The sequence below is a fragment of the Pleurodeles waltl genome, unplaced genomic scaffold, assembly GCF_031143425.1.
Source record: "Pleurodeles waltl isolate 20211129_DDA unplaced genomic scaffold, aPleWal1.hap1.20221129 scaffold_69, whole genome shotgun sequence".
NCBI lineage: Eukaryota > Metazoa > Chordata > Amphibia > Caudata > Salamandridae > Pleurodeles > Pleurodeles waltl.
Window position 1 is genome coordinate 1,410,576 of NW_027150390.1, and position 18,744 is coordinate 1,429,319.

The 18,744-nt window shown below is 46.8% G+C and overlaps 11 non-coding genes across 11 annotated transcripts; all 11 read right to left on the reverse strand.

The window, feature by feature from the left end:
• Window positions 1-506: 506 nt before the first annotated feature.
• TRNAG-UCC (transfer RNA glycine (anticodon UCC)) lies at window positions 507-578 on the reverse strand. Its single transcript has one exon. It is a non-coding gene; the product is annotated as a tRNA-Gly (tRNA).
• Window positions 579-2,110: 1,532 nt separating this feature from the next.
• TRNAG-UCC (transfer RNA glycine (anticodon UCC)) lies at window positions 2,111-2,182 on the reverse strand. The gene has a single exon. It is a non-coding gene; the product is annotated as a tRNA-Gly (tRNA).
• Window positions 2,183-3,714: 1,532 nt separating this feature from the next.
• TRNAG-UCC (transfer RNA glycine (anticodon UCC)) lies at window positions 3,715-3,786 on the reverse strand. Its single transcript has one exon. It is a non-coding gene; the product is annotated as a tRNA-Gly (tRNA).
• A 1,523-nt stretch (window positions 3,787-5,309) lies between these two features.
• On the reverse strand, window positions 5,310-5,381 carry TRNAG-UCC (transfer RNA glycine (anticodon UCC)). Its single transcript has one exon. It is a non-coding gene; the product is annotated as a tRNA-Gly (tRNA).
• A 1,532-nt stretch (window positions 5,382-6,913) lies between these two features.
• TRNAG-UCC (transfer RNA glycine (anticodon UCC)) lies at window positions 6,914-6,985 on the reverse strand. Its single transcript has one exon. It is a non-coding gene; the product is annotated as a tRNA-Gly (tRNA).
• Window positions 6,986-8,506: 1,521 nt separating this feature from the next.
• TRNAG-UCC (transfer RNA glycine (anticodon UCC)) lies at window positions 8,507-8,578 on the reverse strand. The gene has a single exon. It is a non-coding gene; the product is annotated as a tRNA-Gly (tRNA).
• A 1,532-nt stretch (window positions 8,579-10,110) lies between these two features.
• TRNAG-UCC (transfer RNA glycine (anticodon UCC)) lies at window positions 10,111-10,182 on the reverse strand. Its single transcript has one exon. It is a non-coding gene; the product is annotated as a tRNA-Gly (tRNA).
• Window positions 10,183-11,705: 1,523 nt separating this feature from the next.
• TRNAG-UCC (transfer RNA glycine (anticodon UCC)) lies at window positions 11,706-11,777 on the reverse strand. Its single transcript has one exon. It is a non-coding gene; the product is annotated as a tRNA-Gly (tRNA).
• A 1,532-nt stretch (window positions 11,778-13,309) lies between these two features.
• On the reverse strand, window positions 13,310-13,381 carry TRNAG-UCC (transfer RNA glycine (anticodon UCC)). Its single transcript has one exon. It is a non-coding gene; the product is annotated as a tRNA-Gly (tRNA).
• Window positions 13,382-16,498: 3,117 nt separating this feature from the next.
• On the reverse strand, window positions 16,499-16,570 carry TRNAG-UCC (transfer RNA glycine (anticodon UCC)). The gene has a single exon. It is a non-coding gene; the product is annotated as a tRNA-Gly (tRNA).
• Window positions 16,571-18,092: 1,522 nt separating this feature from the next.
• TRNAG-UCC (transfer RNA glycine (anticodon UCC)) lies at window positions 18,093-18,164 on the reverse strand. The gene has a single exon. It is a non-coding gene; the product is annotated as a tRNA-Gly (tRNA).
• Window positions 18,165-18,744: the final 580 nt, after the last annotated feature.

The window sequence follows — 18,744 nt, forward strand, 5'->3', positions numbered from 1 at the left end:
TGCTGCAGACAGGGGCTGTTCCCTTGGGTTTCTTTCACCTTGCTCTCGGATAAATTTGGTTGTATGGCACAGTTGCCTGCGATGACTACAAGGTGGCGCTGCTTTCAGGTAAGAGCACAAATATGCAGAAAATGTTGGGGACTTTTGCCACATTTATCGGTGGTGGGTCTCGCACATTTTTTCCAGGGGAGAGATATTGACCTGAAACACTTTTTACTGCAGAGATGCTGCAGTTCTAAAGGCTGGTCGGGCAGAAGGGCTTAGCCGTTTCATTGCCTGCCCCCCTGCAGCCCATTTATTACCAGCAGTTGTGAGTGGTGACTGCTGTTTTTAAAATATAAAAATTTCAGGACATATAAAGTCGCAGACGGGGCTTTTGGGATGCCTGCCTATGTCTTTGTTTATTATTTATCTAATAGCTGAGTAATCTGGTCAAGATATTTCTCTTTTTTTTAACATATTGCGTTAGAATAGCTACAGCTTGCTTAATGTATAAATATTAGCACTGCGTTGGCCGGGAATCGAACCCGGGTCAACTGCTTGGAAGGCAGCTATGCTCACCACTATACCACCAACGCTCCATGGCATATGTTTTTTTAAAACTCTAGACATCACCACCCTGAGTTCAATGACTATATTGCACCAGTATCAGAGGTATTTTTGGTTTACAGACCAACATGAAAATCAGGAAAAAAGTTCTTGCAACTGCTAAGGAACTGGAGATTGAAGGCAATGCAAAAGCTGCACAGAAAAGGAGAAAGGGAAAGCAGCAGTTCAAATCATTGAAATAAGCATATATTGGCAGCAAGGGAAAAACAGCAGGGTAGAGAAAGAAAACAGCTCCACGAAATTCACAGGAGATTGATAATAGCAGGACAAAAAAAGGGAATAATAACGTTCCAAGCAGCCTCAGAAAGAAGTGCGAGGGTCCCATCTTTCGTTAATGGTCATAACTGTGCATCATTTCCTTTGAAGTGTAGGGTTGATTCTCTGACCATCTGTCTCCCTGACTTTGAGCAGAGACCGATAGTTGAGCAGTCTCTTCCCACAAAAAGCTGGCACAAGCCTGCTGTTTTCCGCTCTGGCAGCGTGGAAACGAGAGAGTGGTCCTCACAAGAAAAAAAATCAATCCATGCTAGCAGAGGATGGTTTCGATCCATCGACCTCTGGGTTATGGGCCCAGCACGCTTCCGCTGCGCCACTCTGCTTTCTGCTCAAAATGCTGTGGTTATGCAGATCAGGAGCCTTCAGAGGAGTGGCATGGGATCGCTGGAGCTATTCTGGCAGGGCTCTCACCTCATTTGCCTAAGAATGTCACAAGGCATGCTGGGTGCAGAAAATCTTCGCCTTCCCCTCTCACAGTCAGTCATAGGGGAAAGTCAAGGCCCTCTCAGTCACTAGCCATGTCACGCCTTTGTCAAGACAGAAGCACCCCCACCCGCTCCTTCTCTGTGATCCTGCGCTACCATGCTCAGGTTTTGGCCTTACCTGGGAGCCAGAGGTGCACCCGGTGAGGGCTTGCCCGGTATGAGCGTTTGGGAGCTTTCGGGACGTGAGTGGACTTAGGACTGGAAGTTCTGTCCATTCGAAGCAGCCAACCTTCCTGCTGCAGACAGGGGCTGTTCCCTTGGGTTTCTTTCACCTTGCTCTCGGATAAATTTGGTTGTATGCTGCAGTTGCCTGCGATGACTACAAGGTGGAGCTGCTTTCAGGTAAGAGCACAAATATGCAGAAAATGTTGGGGACTTTTGCCACATTTATCGGTGGTGGGTCTCGCACATTTTTTCCAGGGGAGAGATATTGACCTGAAACACTTTTTACTGCAGAGATGCTGCAGTTCTAAAGGCTGGTCGGGCAGAAGGGCTTAGCCGTTTCATTGCCTGCCCCCCTGCAGCCCATTTATTACCAGCAGTTGTGAGTGGTGACTGCTGTTTGTAAAATATAAAAATTTCAGGACATAGAAAGTCGCAGACGGGGCTTTTGGGATGCCTGCCTATGTCTTTGTTTATTATTTATCTAATAGCTGAGTAATCTGGTCAAGATATTTCTCTTTTTTTTAACATATTGCGTTAGAATAGCTACAGCTTGCTTAATGTATAAATATTAGCACTGCGTTGGCCGGGAATCAAACCCGGGTCAACTGCTTGGAAGGCAGCTATGCTCACCACTATACCACCAACGCTCCGTGGCATATGTTGTTTTAAAACTCTAGACATCACAACCCTGAGTTCAATGACAATATTGCACCAGTATCAGAGGTATTTTTGGTTTACAGACCAACATGAAAATCAGGAAAAAAGTTCTTGCAACTGCTAAGGAACTGGACATTGAAACCAATGCAAAAGCTGCGCAGAAAAGGAGAAAGGGAAAGCAGCAGTTCAAATCATTGAAATAAGCATATATTGGCAGCAAGGGAAAAACAGCAGGGTAGAGAAAGAAAACAGCTCCACGAAATTCACAGGAGATTGATAATAGCAGGACAAAAAAAGGGAATAATAACGTTCCAAGCAGCCTCAGAAAGAAGTGCGAGGGTCCCATCTTTCTTTAATGGTCATAACTGTGCATCATTTCCTTTGAAGTGTAGGGTTGATTCTCTGACCATCTGTCTCCCTGACTTTGAGCAGAGACCGATAGTTGAGCAGTCTCTTCCCACAAAAAGCTGACACAAGCCTGCTGTTTTCCGCTTTGGCAGCGTGGAAACGAGAGAGTGGTCCTCACAAGAAAAAAAATCAATCCATGCAAGCAGAGGATGGTTTCGATCCATCGACCTCTGGGTTATGGGCCCAGCACGCTTCCGCTGCGCCACTCTGCTTCCTTTTCAAAATGCTGTGGTTATGCAGATCAGGAGCCTTCAGAGGAGTGGCATGGGATCGCTGGAGCTATTCTGGCAGGGATCTCACCTCATTTGCCTAAGAATGTCACAAGGCATGCTGGGTGCAGAAAATCTTCGCCTTCCCCTCTCACAGTCAGTCATAGGGGAAAGTCAAGGCCCTCTCAGTCACTAGCCATGTCACGCCTTTGTCAAGACAGAAGCACCCCCACCCGCTCCTTCTCTGTGATCCTGCGCTACCATGCTCAGGTTTTGGCCTTACCTGGGAGCCAGAGGTGCACCCGGTGAAGGCTTGCCCGGTATGAGCGTTTGGGAGCGTTCGGGACTTGAGTGGACTTAGGACTGGAAGTTCTGTCCATTCGAAGCAGCCAACCATCCTGCTGCAGACAGGGGCTGTTCCCTTGGGTTTCTTTCACCTTGCTCTCGGATAAATTTGGTTGTATGCTGCAGTTGCCTGCGATGACTACAAGGTGGCGCTGCTTTCAGGTAAGAGCACAAATATGCAGAAAATGTTGGGGACTTTTGCCACATTTATCAGTGGTGGGTCTCGCACATTTTTTCCAGGGGAGAGATATTGACCTGAAACACTTTTTACTGCAGAGATGCTGCAGTTCTAAAGGCTGGTCGGGCAGAAGGGCTTAGCCGTTTCATTGCCTGCCCCCCTGCAGCCCATTTATTTCCAGCAGTTGTGAGTGGTGACTGCTGTTTGTAAAATATAAAAATTTCAGGACATAGAAAGTCGCAGACGGGGGTTTTGGGATGCCTGCCTATGTCTTTGTTTATTATTTATCTAATAGCTGAGTAATCTGGTCAAGATATTTCTCTTTTTTTTAACATATTGCGTTAGAATAGCTACAGCTTGCTTAATGTATAAATATTAGCACTGCGTTGGCCGGGAATCGAACCCGGGTCAACTGCTTGGAAGGCAGCTATGCTCACCACTATACCACCAACGCTCCATGGCATATGTTTTTTTAAAACTCTAGACATCACCACCCTGAGTTCAATGACTATATTGCACCAGTATCAGAGGTATTTTTGGTTTACAGACCAACATGAAAATCAGGAAAAAAGTTCTTGCAACTGCTAAGGAACTGGAGATTGAAACCAATGCAAAAGCTGCGCAGAAAAGGAGAAAGGGAAAGCAGCAGTTCAAATCATTGAAATAAGCATATATTGGCAGCAAGGGAAAAACAGCAGGGTAGAGAAAGAAAACAGCTCCACGAAATTCACAGGAGATTGATAATAGCAGGACAAAAAAAGGGAATAATAACGTTCCAAGCAGCCTCAGAAAGAAGTGCGAGGGTCCCATCTTTCGTTAATGGTCATAACTGTGCATCATTTCCTTTGAAGTGTAGGGTTGATTCTCTGACCATCTGTCTCCCTGACTTTGAGCAGAGACCGATAGTTGAGCAGTCTCTTCCCACAAAAAGCTGGCACAAGCCTGCTGTTTTCCGCTCTGGCAGCGTGGAAACGAGAGAGTGGTCCTCACAAGAAAAAAAATCAATCCATGCTAGCAGAGGATGGTTTCGATCCATCGACCTCTGGGTTATGGGCCCAGCACGCTTCCGCTGCGCCACTCTGCTTTCTGCTCAAAATGCTGTGGTTATGCAGATCAGGAGCCTTCAGAGGAGTGGCATGGGATCGCTGGAGCTATTCTGGCAGGGCTCTCACCTCATTTGCCTAAGAATGTCACAAGGCATGCTGGGTGCAGAAAATCTTCGCCTTCCCCTCTCACAGTCAGTCATAGGGGAAAGTCAAGGCCCTCTCAGTCACTAGCCATGTCACGCCTTTGTCAAGACAGAAGCACCCCCACCCGCTCCTTCTCTGTGATCCTGCGCTACCATGCTCAGGTTTTGGCCTTACCTGGGAGCCAGAGGTGCACCCGGTGAGGGCTTGCCCGGTATGAGCGTTCGGGACGTGAGTGGACTTAGGACTGGAAGTTCTGTCCATTCGAAGCAGCCAACCTTCCTGCTGCAGACAGGGGCTGTTCCCTTGGGTTTCTTTCACCTTGCTCTCGGTTAAATTTAGTTGTATGCTGCAGTTGCCTGCGATGACTACAAGGTGGCGCTGCTTTCAGGTAAGAGCACAAATATGCAGAAAATGTTGGGGACTTTTGCCACATTTATCGGTGGTGGGTCTCGCACATTTTTTCCAGGGGAGAGATATTGACCTGAAATACTTTTTACTGCAGAGATGCTGCAGTTCTAAAGGCTGGTCGGGCAGAAGGGCTTAGCCGTTTCATTGCCTGCCCCCCTGCAGCCCATTTATTACCAGCAGTTGTGAGTGGTGACTGCTGTTTGTAAAATATAAAAAATTTCAGGACATAGAAAGTCGCAGACGGGGCTTTTGGGATGCCTGCCTATGTCTTTGTTTATTATTTATCTAATAGCTGAGTAATCTGGTCAAGATATTTCTCCTTTTTTTAACATATTGCGTTAGAATAGCTACAGCTTGCTTAATGTATAAATATTAGCACTGCGTTGGCCGGGAATCAAACCCGGGTCAACTGCTTGGAAGGCAGCTATGCTCACCACTATACCACCAACGCTCCGTGGCAAATGTTTTTTTTAAACTCTAGACATCAGAACCCTGAGTTCAATGACTATATTGCACCAGTATCAGAGGTATTTTTGGTTTACAGACCAACATGAAAATCTGGAAAAAAGTTCTTGCAACTGCTAAGGAACTGGAGATTTAAACCAATGCAAAAGCTGCGCAGAAAAGGAGAAAGGGAAAGCAGCAGTTCAAATCATTGAAATAAGCATATATTGGCAGCAAGGGAAAAACAGCAGGGTAGAGAAAGAAAACCGCTCCACGAAATTCACAGGAGATTGATAATAGCAGGACAAAAAAAGGGAATAATAACGTTCCAAGCAGCCTCAGAAAGAAGTGCGAGGGTACCATCTTTCGTTAATGGTCATAACTGTGCATCATTTCCTTTGAAGTGTAGGGTTGATTCTCTGACCATCTGTCTCCCTGACTTTGAGCAGAGACAGATAGTTGAGCAGTCTCTTCCCACAAAAAGCTGGCACAAGCCTGCTTTTTTCCGCTCTGGCAGCGTGGAAACAAGAGAGTGGTCCTCACAAGAAAAAAAATCAATCCATGCTAGCAGAGGATGGTTTCGATCCATCGACCTCTGGGTTATGGGCCCAGCACGCTTCCGCTGCGCCACTCTGCTTCCTGCTCAAAATGCTGTGGTTAAGCAGATCAGGAGCCTTCAGAGGAGTGGCATGGGATCGCTGGAGCTATTCTGGCAGGGCTCTCACCTCATTTGCCTAAGAATGTCACAAGGCATGCTGGGTGCAGAAAATCTTCGCCTTCCCCTCTCACAGTCAGTCATAGGGGAAAGTCAAGGCCCTCTCAGTCACTAGCCATGTCACGCCTTTGTCAAGACAGAAGCACCCCCACCCGCTCCTTCTCTGTGATCCTGCGCTACCATGCTCAGGTTTTGGCCTTACCTGGGAGCCACAGGTGCACCCGGTGAGGGCTTGCCCGGTATGAGCGTTTGGGAGCGTTCGGGACTTGAGTGGACTTAGGACTGGAAGTTCTGTCCATTCGAAGCAGCGAACCATCCTGCTGCAGACAGGGGCTGTTCCCTTGGGTTTCTTTCACCTTGCTCTCGGATAAATTTGGTTGTATGCTGCAGTTGCCTGCGATGACTACAAGGTGGCGCTGCTTTCAGGTAAGAGCACAAATATGCAGAAAATTTTGGGGACTTTTGCCACATTTATCGGTGGTGGGTCTCGCACATTTTTTCCAGGGGAGAGATATTGACCTGAAACACTTTTTACTGCAGAGATGCTGCAGTTCTAAAGGCTGGTCGGGCAGAAGGGCTTAGCCGTTTCATTGCCTGCCCCCCTGCAGCCCATTTATTACCAGCAGTTGTGAGTGGTGACTGCTGTTTGTAAAATATAAAAATTTCAGGACATAGAAAGTCGCAGACGGGGCTTTTGGGATGCCTGCCTATGTCTTTGTTTATTATTTATCTAATAGCTGAGTAATCTGGTCATGATATTTCTCTTTTATTTAACATATTGCGTTAGAATAGCTACAGCTTGCTTAATGTATAAATATTAGCACTGCGTTGGCCGGGAATCAAACCCGGGTCAACTGCTTGGAAGGCAGCTATGCTCACCACTATACCACCAACGCTCCGTGGCATATGTTTTTTTTAAACTCTAGACATCACAACCCTGAGTTCAATGACTATATTGCACCAGTATCAGAGGTATTTTTGGTTTACAGACCAACATGAAAATCAGGAAAAAAGTTCTTGCAACTGCTAAGGAACTGGAGATTGAAACCAATGCAAAAGCTGCGCAGAAAAGGAGAAAGGGAAAGCAGCAGTTCAAATCATTGAAATAAGCATATATTGGCAGCAAGGGAAAAACAGCAGGGTAGAGAAAGAAAACAGCTCCACGAAATTCACAGGAGATTGATAATAGCAGGACAAAAAAAGGGAATAATAACGTTCCAAGCAGGCTCAGAAAGAAGTGCGAGGGTCCCATCTTTCTTTAATGGTCATAACTGTGCATCATTTCCTTTGAAGTGTAGGGTTGATTCTCTGACCATCTGTCTCCCTGACTTTGAGCAGAGACCGATAGTTGAGCAGTCTCTTCCCACAAAAAGCTGACACAAGCCTGCTGTTTTCCGCTCTGGCAGCGTGGAAACGAGAGAGTGGTCCTCACAAGAAAAAAAATCAATCCATGCTAGCAGAGGATGGTTTCGATCCATCGACCTCTGGGTTATGGGCCCAGCACGCTTCCGCTGCACCACTCTGCTTCCTGTTCAAAATGCTGTGGTTATGCAGATCAGGAGCCTTCAAAGGAGTGGCATGGGATCGCTGGAGCTATTCTGGCAGGGCTCTCACCTCATTTGCCTAAGAATGTCACAAGGCATGCTGGGTGCAGAAAATCTTCGCCTTCCTCTCTCACAGTCAGTCATAGGGGAAAGTCAAGGCCCTCTCAGTCACTAGCCATGTCACGCCTTTGTCAAGACAGAAGCACCCCCACCCGCTCCTTCTCTGTGATCCTGCGCTACCATGCTCAGGTTTTGGCCTTACCTGGGAGCCAGAGGTGCACCCGGTGAGGGCGAGCGTTTGGGAGCGTTCGGGACGTGAGTGGACTTAGGACTGGAAGTTCTGTCCATTCGAAGCAGCCAACCTTCCTGCTGCAGACAGGGGCTGTTCCCTTGGGTTTCTTTCACCTTGCTCTCGGATAAATTTGGTTGTATGCTGCAGTTGCCTGCGATGACTACAAGGTGGCGCTGCTTTCAGGTAAGAGCACAAATATGCAGAAAATGTTGGGGACTTTTGCCACATTTATCAGTGGTGGGTCTCGCACATTTTTTCCAGGGGAGAGATATTGACCTGAAACACTTTTTACTGCAGAGATGCTGCAGTTCTAAAGGCTGGTCGGGCAGAAGGGCTTAGCCGTTTCATTGCCTGCCCCCCTGCAGCCCATTTATTACCAGCAGTTGTGAGTGGTGACTGCTGTTTGTAAAATATAAAAATTTCAGGACATAGAAAGTCGCAGACGGGGCTTTTGGGATGCCTGCCTATGTCTTTGTTTATTATTTATCTAATAGCTGAGTAATCTGGTCAAGATATTTCTCCTTTTTTTAACATATTGCGTTAGAATAGCTACAGCTTGCTTAATGTATAAATATTAGCACTGCGTTGGCCGGGAATCAAACCCGGGTCAACTGCTTGGAAGGCAGCTATGCTCACCACTATACCACCAACGCTCTGTGGCATATGTTTTTTTTAAACTCTAGACATCAGAACCCTGAGTTCAATTACTATATTCCACCAGTATCAGAGGTATTTTTGGTTTACAGACCAACATGAAAATCAGGAAAAAAGTTCTTGCAACTGCTAAGGAACTGGAGATTGAAACCAATGCAAAAGCTGCGCAGAAAAGGAGAAAGGGAAAGCAGCAGTTCAAATCATTGAAATAAGCATATATTGGCAGCAAGGGAAAAACAGCAGGGTAGAGAAAGAAAACAGCTCCACGAAATTCACAGGAGATTGATAATAGCAGGACAAAAAAAGGGAATAATAACGTTCCAAGCAGGCTCAGAAAGAAGTGCGAGGGTCCCATCTTTCTTTAATGGTCATAACTGTGCATCATTTCCTTTGAAGTGTAGGGTTGATTCTCTGACCATCTGTCTCCCTGACTTTGAGCAGAGACCGATAGTTGAGCAGTCTCTTCCCACAAAAAGCTGACACAAGCCTGCTGTTTTCCGCTCTGGCAGCGTGGAAACGAGAGAGTGGTCCTCACAAGAAAAAAAATCAATCCATGCTAGCAGAGGATGGTTTCGATCCATCGACCTCTGGGTTATGGGCCCAGCACGCTTCCGCTGCGCCACTCTGCTTCCTGTTCAAAATGCTGTGGTTATGCAGATCAGGAGCCTTCAGAGGAGTGGCATGGGATCGCTGGAGCTATTCTGGCAGGGCTCTCACCTCATTTGCCTAAGAATGTCACAAGGCATGCTGGGTGCAGAAAATCTTCGCCTTCCCCTATCACAGTCAGTCATAGGGGAAAGTCAAGGCCCTCTCAGTCACTAGCCATGTCACGCCTTTGTCAAGACAGAAGCACCCCCACCCGCTCCTTCTCTGTGATCCTGCGCTACCATGCTCAGGTTTTGGCCTTACCTGGGAGCCAGAGGTGCACCCGGTGAGGGCTTGCCCAGTATGAGCGTTTGGGAGCGTTCGGGACGTGAGTGGACTTAGGACTGGAAGTTCTGTCCATTCGAAGCAGCCAACCTTCCTGCTGCAGACAGTGGCTGTTCCCTTGGGTTTCTTTCACCTTGCTCTCGGATAAATTTGGTTGTATGGCACAGTTGCCTGCGATGACTACAAGGTGGCGCTGCTTTCAGGTAAGAGCACAAATATGCAGAAAATGTTGGGGACTTTTGCCACATTTATCGGTGGTGGGTCTCGCACATTTTTTCCAGGGGAGAGATATTGACCTGAAACACTTTTTACTGCAGAGATGCTGCAGTTCTAAAGGCTGGTCGGGCAGAAGGGCTTAGCCGTTTCATTGCCTGCCCCCCTGCAGCCCATTTGTTACCAGCAGTTGTGAGTGGTGACTGCTGTTTTTAAAATATAAAAATTTCAGGACATATAAAGTCGCAGACGGGGCTTTTGGGATGCCTGCCTATGTCTTTGTTTATTATTTATCTAATAGCTGAGTAATCTGGTCAAGATATTTTTCTTTTTTTTAACATATTGCGTTAGAATAGCTACAGCTTGCTTAATGTATAAATATTAGCACTGCGTTGGCCGGGAATTGAACCCGGGTCAACTGCTTGGAAGGCAGCTATGCTCACCACTATACCACCAACGCTCCATGGCATATGTTTTTTTAAAACTCTAGACATCACCACCCTGAGTTCAATGACTATATTGCACCAGTATCAGAGGTATTTTTGGTTTACAGACCAACATGAAAATCAGGAAAAAAGTTCTTGCAACTGCTAAGGAACTGGAGATTGAAACCAATGCAAAAGCTGCGCAGAAAAGGAGAAAGGGAAAGCAGCAGTTCAAATCATTGAAATAAGCATATATTGGCAGCAAGGGAAAAACAGCAGGGTAGAGAAAGAAAACAGCTCCACGAAATTCACAGGAGATTGATAATAGCAGGACAAAAAAAGGGAATAATAACGTTCCAAGCAGCCTCAGAAAGAAGTGCGAGGGTCCCATCTTTCGTTAATGGTCATAACTGTGCATCATTTCCTTTGAAGTGTAGGGTTGATTCTCTGACCATCTGTCTCCCTGACTTTGAGCAGAGACCGATAGTTGAGCAGTCTCTTCCCACAAAAAGCTGGCACAAGCCTGCTGTTTTCCGCTCTGGCAGCGTGGAAACGAGAGAGTGGTCCTCACAAGAAAAAAAATCAATCCATGCTAGCAGAGGATGGTTTCGATCCATCGACCTCTGGGTTATGGGCCCAGCACGCTTCCGCTGCGCCACTCTGCTTTCTGCTCAAAATGCTGTGGTTATGCAGATCAGGAGCCTTCAGAGGAGTGGCATGGGATCGCTGGAGCTATTCTGGCAGGGCTCTCACCTCATTTGCCTAAGAATGTCACAAGGCATGCTGGGTGCAGAAAATCTTCGCCTTCCCCTCTCACAGTCAGTCATAGGGGAAAGTCAAGGCCCTCTCAGTCACTAGCCATGTCACGCCTTTGTCAAGACAGAAGCACCCCCACCCGCTCCTTCTCTGTGATCCTGCGCTACCATGCTCAGGTTTTGGCCTTACCTGGGAGCCAGAGGTGCACCCGGTGAGGGCTTGCCCGGTATGAGCGTTCGGGACGTGAGTGGACTTAGGACTGGAAGTTCTGTCCATTCGAAGCAGCCAACCTTCCTGCTGCAGACAGGGGCTGTTCCCTTGGGTTTCTTTCACCTTGCTCTCGGTTAAATTTAGTTGTATGCTGCAGTTGCCTGCGATGACTACAAGGTGGCGCTGCTTTCAGGTAAGAGCACAAATATGCAGAAAATGTTGGGGACTTTTGCCACATTTATCGGTGGTGGGTCTCGCACATTTTTTCCAGGGGAGAGATATTGACCTGAAATACTTTTTACTGCAGAGATGCTGCAGTTCTAAAGGCTGGTCGGGCAGAAGGGCTTAGCCGTTTCATTGCCTGCCCCCCTGCAGCCCATTTATTACCAGCAGTTGTGAGTGGTGACTGCTGTTTGTAAAATATAAAAAATTTCAGGACATAGAAAGTCGCAGACGGGGCTTTTGGGATGCCTGCCTATGTCTTTGTTTATTATTTATCTAATAGCTGAGTAATCTGGTCAAGATATTTCTCCTTTTTTTAACATATTGCGTTAGAATAGCTACAGCTTGCTTAATGTATAAATATTAGCACTGCGTTGGCCGGGAATCAAACCCGGGTCAACTGCTTGGAAGGCAGCTATGCTCACCACTATACCACCAACGCTCCGTGGCAAATGTTTTTTTTAAACTCTAGACATCAGAACCCTGAGTTCAATGACTATATTGCACCAGTATCAGAGGTATTTTTGGTTTACAGACCAACATGAAAATCTGGAAAAAAGTTCTTGCAACTGCTAAGGAACTGGAGATTTAAACCAATGCAAAAGCTGCGCAGAAAAGGAGAAAGGGAAAGCAGCAGTTCAAATCATTGAAATAAGCATATATTGGCAGCAAGGGAAAAACAGCAGGGTAGAGAAAGAAAACCGCTCCACGAAATTCACAGGAGATTGATAATAGCAGGACAAAAAAAGGGAATAATAACGTTCCAAGCAGCCTCAGAAAGAAGTGCGAGGGTACCATCTTTCGTTAATGGTCATAACTGTGCATCATTTCCTTTGAAGTGTAGGGTTGATTCTCTGACCATCTGTCTCCCTGACTTTGAGCAGAGACAGATAGTTGAGCAGTCTCTTCCCACAAAAAGCTGGCACAAGCCTGCTTTTTTCCGCTCTGGCAGCGTGGAAACAAGAGAGTGGTCCTCACAAGAAAAAAAATCAATCCATGCTAGCAGAGGATGGTTTCGATCCATCGACCTCTGGGTTATGGGCCCAGCACGCTTCCGCTGCGCCACTCTGCTTCCTGCTCAAAATGCTGTGGTTAAGCAGATCAGGAGCCTTCAGAGGAGTGGCATGGGATCGCTGGAGCTATTCTGGCAGGGCTCTCACCTCATTTGCCTAAGAATGTCACAAGGCATGCTGGGTGCAGAAAATCTTCGCCTTCCCCTCTCACAGTCAGTCATAGGGGAAAGTCAAGGCCCTCTCAGTCACTAGCCATGTCACGCCTTTGTCAAGACAGAAGCACCCCCACCCGCTCCTTCTCTGTGATCCTGCGCTACCATGCTCAGGTTTTGGCCTTACCTGGGAGCCACAGGTGCACCCGGTGAGGGCTTGCCCGGTATGAGCGTTTGGGAGCGTTCGGGACTTGAGTGGACTTAGGACTGGAAGTTCTGTCCATTCGAAGCAGCGAACCATCCTGCTGCAGACAGGGGCTGTTCCCTTGGGTTTCTTTCACCTTGCTCTCGGATAAATTTGGTTGTATGCTGCAGTTGCCTGCGATGACTACAAGGTGGCGCTGCTTTCAGGTAAGAGCACAAATATGCAGAAAATTTTGGGGACTTTTGCCACATTTATCGGTGGTGGGTCTCGCACATTTTTTCCAGGGGAGAGATATTGACCTGAAACACTTTTTACTGCAGAGATGCTGCAGTTCTAAAGGCTGGTCGGGCAGAAGGGCTTAGCCGTTTCATTGCCTGCCCCCCTGCAGCCCATTTATTACCAGCAGTTGTGAGTGGTGACTGCTGTTTGTAAAATATAAAAATTTCAGGACATAGAAAGTCGCAGACGGGGCTTTTGGGATGCCTGCCTATGTCTTTGTTTATTATTTATCTAATAGCTGAGTAATCTGGTCATGATATTTCTCTTTTATTTAACATATTGCGTTAGAATAGCTACAGCTTGCTTAATGTATAAATATTAGCACTGCGTTGGCCGGGAATCAAACCCGGGTCAACTGCTTGGAAGGCAGCTATGCTCACCACTATACCACCAACGCTCCATGGCATATGTTTTTTTTAAACTCTAGACATCACAACCCTGAGTTCAATGACTATATTGCACCAGTATCAGAGGTATTTTTGGTTTACAGACCAACATGAAAATCAGGAAAAAAGTTCTTGCAACTGCTAAGGAACTGGAGATTGAAACCAATGCAAAAGCTGCGCAGAAAAGGAGAAAGGGAAAGCAGCAGTTCAAATCATTGAAATAAGCATATATTGGCAGCAAGGGAAAAACAGCAGGGTAGAGAAAGAAAACAGCTCCACGAAATTCACAGGAGATTGATAATAGCAGGACAAAAAAAGGGAATAATAACGTTCCAAGCAGGCTCAGAAAGAAGTGCGAGGGTCCCATCTTTCTTTAATGGTCATAACTGTGCATCATTTCCTTTGAAGTGTAGGGTTGATTCTCTGACCATCTGTCTCCCTGACTTTGAGCAGAGACCGATAGTTGAGCAGTCTCTTCCCACAAAAAGCTGACACAAGCCTGCTGTTTTCCGCTCTGGCAGCGTGGAAACGAGAGAGTGGTCCTCACAAGAAAAAAAATCAATCCATGCTAGCAGAGGATGGTTTCGATCCATCGACCTCTGGGTTATGGGCCCAGCACGCTTCCGCTGCGCCACTCTGCTTCCTGTTCAAAATGCTGTGGTTAAGCAGATCAGGAGCCTTCAGAGGAGTGGCATGGGATCGCTGGAGCTATTCTGGCAGGGCTCTCACCTCATTTGCCTAAGAATGTCACAAGGCATGCTGGGTGCAGAAAATCTTCGCCTTCCCCTCTCACAGTCAGTTATAGGGGAAAGTCAAGGCCCTCTCAGTCACTAGCCATGTCACGCCTTTGTCAAGACAGAAGCACCCCCACCCGCTCCTTCTCTGTGATCTTGCGCTACCATGCTCAGGTTTTGGCCTTACCTGGGAGCCAGAGGTGCACCCGGTGAGGGCTTGCCCGGTATGAGCGTTCGGGACGTGAGTGGACTTAGGACTGGAAGTTCTGTCCATTCGAAGCAGCCAACCTTCCTGCTGCAGACAGGGGCTGTTCCCTTGGGTTTCTTTCACCTTGCTCTCGGATAAATTTGGTTGTATGGCACAGTTGCCTGCGATGACTACAAGGTGGCGCTGCTTTCAGGTAAGAGCACAAATATGCAGAAAATGTTGGGGACTTTTGCCACATTTATCGGTGGTGGGTCTCGCACATTATTTCCAGGGGAGAGATATTGACCTGAAACACTTTTTACTGCAGAGATGCTGCAGTTCTAAAGGCTGGTCGGGCAGAAGGGCTAAGCCGTTTCATTGCCTGCCCCCCTGCAGCCCATTTATTACCAGCAGTTGTGAGTGGTGACTGCTTTTTCTAAAATATAAAAATTTCAGGACATAGAAAGTCGCAGACGGGGCTTTTGTGATGCCTGCCTATGTCTTTGTTTATTATTTATCTAATAGCTGAGTAATCTGGTCAAGATATTTCTCTTTAATTTAACATATTGCGTTAGAATAGCTACAGCTTGCTTAATGTATAAATATTAGCACTGCGTTGGCCAGGAATCAAACCCGGGTCAACTGCTTGGAAGGCAGCTATGCTCACCACTATACCACCAACGCTCCATGGCATATGTTTTTTTTAAACTCTAGACATCACAACCCTGAGTTCAATGACTATATTGCACCAGTATCAGAGGTATTTTTGGTTTACAGACCAACATGAAAATCAGGAAAAAAGTTCTTGCAACTGCTAAGGAACTGGAGATTGAAACCAATGCAAAAGCTGCGCAGAAAAGGAGAAAGGGAAAGCAGCAGTTCAAATCATTGAAATAAGCATATATTGGCAGCAAGGGAAAAACAGCAGGGTAGAGAAAGAAAACAGCTCCACGAAATTCACAGGAGATTGATAATAGCAGGACAAAAAAAGGGAATAATAGCGTTCCAAGCAGGCTCAGAAAGAAGTGCGAGGGTCCCATCTTTCGTTAATGGTCATAACTGTGCATCATTTCCTTTGAAGTGTAGGGTTGATTCTCTGACCATCTGTCTCCCTGACTTTGAGCAGAGACCGATAGTTGAGCAGTCTCTTCCCACAAAAAGCTGGCACAAGCCTGCTGTTTTCCGCTCTGGCAGCGTGGAAACGAGAGAGTGGTCCTCACAAGAAAAAAAATCAATCCATGCTAGCAGAGGATGGTTTCGATCCATCGACCTCTGGGTTATGGGCCCAGCACGCTTCCGCTGCGCCACTCTGCTTTCTGCTCAAAATGCTGTGGTTATGCAGATCAGGAGCCTTCAGAGGAGTGGCATGGGATCGCTGGAGCTATTCTGGCAGGGCTCTCACCTCATTTGCCTAAGAATGTCACAAGGCATGCTGGGTGCAGAAAATCTTCGCCTTCCCCTCTCACAGTCAGTCATAGGGGAAAGTCAAGGCCCTCTCAGTCACTAGCCATGTCACGCCTTTGTCAAGACAGAAGCACCCCCACCCGCTCCTTCTCTGTGATCCTGCGCTACCATGCTCAGGTTTTGGCCTTACCTGGGAGCCAGAGGTGCACCCGGTGAGGGCTTGCCCGGTATGAGCATTCGGGACGTGAGTGGACTTAGGACTGGAAGTTCTGTCCATTCGAAGCAGCCAACCTTCCTGCTGCAGTCAGGGGCTGTTCCCTTGGGTTTCTTTCACCTTGCTCTCGGTTAAATTTGGTTGTATGCTGCAGTTGCCTGCGATGACTACAAGGTGGCGCTGCTTTCAGGTAAGAGCACATATATGCAGAAAATGTTGGGGACTTTTGCCACATTTATCGGTGGTGGGTCTCGCACATTTTTTCCAGGGGAGAGATATTGACCTGAAATACTTTTTACTGCAGAGATGCTGCAGTTCTAAAGGCTGGTCGGGCAGAAGGGCTTAGCCGTTTCATTGCCTGCCCCCCTGCAGCCCATTTATTACCAGCAGTTGTGAGTGGTGACTGCTGTTTGTAAAATATAAAAAATTTCAGGACATAGAAAGTCGCAGACGGGGCTTTTGGGATGCCTGCCTATGTCTTTGTTTATTATTTATCTAATAGCTGAGTAATCTGGTCAAGATATTTCTCTTTTTTTTAACATATTGCATTAGAATAGCTACAGCTTGCTTAATGTATAAATATTAGCACTGCGTTGGCCGGGAATCAAACCCGGGTCAACTGCTTGGAAGGCAGCTATGCTCACCACTATACCACCAACGCTCCGTGGCATATGTTTTTTTAAAACTCTAGACATCACAACCCTGAGTTCAATGACTATATTGCACCAGTATCAGAGGTATTTTTGGTTTACAGACCAACATGAAAATCAGGAAAAAAGTTCTTGCAACTGCTAAGGAACTGGACATTGAAACCAATGCAAAAGCTGCGCAGAAAATGAGAATGGGAAAGCAGCAGTTCAAATCATTGAAATAAGCATATATTGGCAGCAAGGGAAAAACAGCAGGGTAGAGAAAGAAAACAGCTCCACGAAATTCACAGGAGATTGATAATAGCAGGACAAAAAAAGGGAATAATAACGTTCCAAGCAGCCTCAGAAAGAAGTGCGAGGGTCCCATCTTTCGTTAATGGTCATAACTGTGCATCATTTCCTTTGAAGTGTAGGGTTGATTCTCTGACCATCTGTCTCCCTGACTTTGAGCAGAGACAGATAGTTGAGCAGTCTCTTCCCACAAAAAGCTGGCACAAGCCTGCTTTTTTCCGCTCTGGCAGCGTGGAAACAAGAGAGTGGTCCTCACAAGAAAAAAAATCAATCCATGCTAGCAGAGGATGGTTTCGATCCATCGACCTCTGGGTTATGGGCCCAGCACGCTTCCGCTGCGCCACTCTGCTTCCTGCTCAAAATGCTGTGGTTAAGCAGATCAGGAGCCTTCAGAGGAGTGGCATGGGATCGCTGGAGCTATTCTGGCAGGGCTCTCACCTCATTTGCCTAAGAATGTCACAAGGCATGCTGGGTGCAGAAAATCTTCACCTTCCCCTCTCACAGTCAGTCATAGGGGAAAGTCAAGGCCCTCTCAGTCACTAGCCATGTCACGCCTTTGTCAAGACAGAAGCACCCCCACCCGCTCCTTCTCTGTGATCCTGCGCTACCATGCTCAGGTTTTGGCCTTACCTGGGAGCCAGAGGTGCACCCGGTGAGGGCTTGCCCGGTATGAGCGTTCGGGACGTGAGTGGACTTAGGACTGGAAGTTCTGTCCATTCGAAGCAGCCAACCTTCCTGCTGCAGACAGGGGCTGTTCCCTTGGGTTTCTTTCACCTTGCTCTCGGATAAATTTGGTTGTATGCTGCAGTTGCCTGCAATGACTACAAGGTGGCGCTGCTTCCAGGTAAGAGCACAAATATGCAGAAAATGTTGGGGACTTTTGCCACATTTATCGGTGGTGGGTCTCGCACATTTTTTCCAGGGGAGAGATATTGACCTGAAACACTTTTTACTGCAGAGATGCTGCAGTTCTAAAGGCTGGTCGGGCAGAAGGGCTTAGCCGTTTCATTGCCTGCCCCCCTGCAGCCCATTTATTACCAGCAGTTGTGAGTGGTGACTGCTGTTTGTAAAATATAAAAATTTCAGGACATAGAAAGTCGCAGACGGGGCTTTTGGGATGCCTGCCTATGTCTTTGTTTATTATTTATCTAATAGCTGAGTAATCTGGTCAAGATATTTCTCTTTTTTTTAACATATTGCGTTAGAATAGCTACAGCTTGCTTAATGTATAAATATTAGCACTGCGTTGGCCGGGAATCAAACCCGGGTCAACTGCTTGGAAGGCAGCTATGCTCACCACTATACCACCAACGCTCCATGGCATATGTTTTTTTAAAACTCTAGACATCACAACCCTGAGTTCAATGACTATATTGCACCAGTATCAGAGGTATTTTTGGTTTACAGACCAACATGAAAATCAGGAAAAAAGTTCTTGCAACTGCTAAGGAACTGGACATTGAAACCAATGCAAAAGCTGCGCAGAAAAGGAGAAAGGGAAAGCAGCAGTTCAAATCATTGAAATAAGCATATATTGGCAGCAAGGGAAAAACAGCAGGGTAGAGAAAGAAAACAGCTCCACGAAATTCACAGGAGATTGATAATAGCAGGACAAAAAAAGGGAATAATAACGTTCCAAGCAGGCTCAGAAAGAAGTGCGAGGGTCCCATCTTTCTTTAATGGTCATAACTGTGCATCATTTCCTTTGAAGTGTAGGGTTGATTCTCTGACCATCTGTCTCCCTGACTTTGAGCAGAGACCGATAGTTGAGCAGTCTCTTCCCACAAAAAGCTGACACAAGCCTGCTGTTTTCCGCTCTGGCAGCGTGGAAACGAGAGAGTGGTCCTCACAAGAAAAAAAATCAATCCATGCTAGCAGAGGATGGTTTCGATCC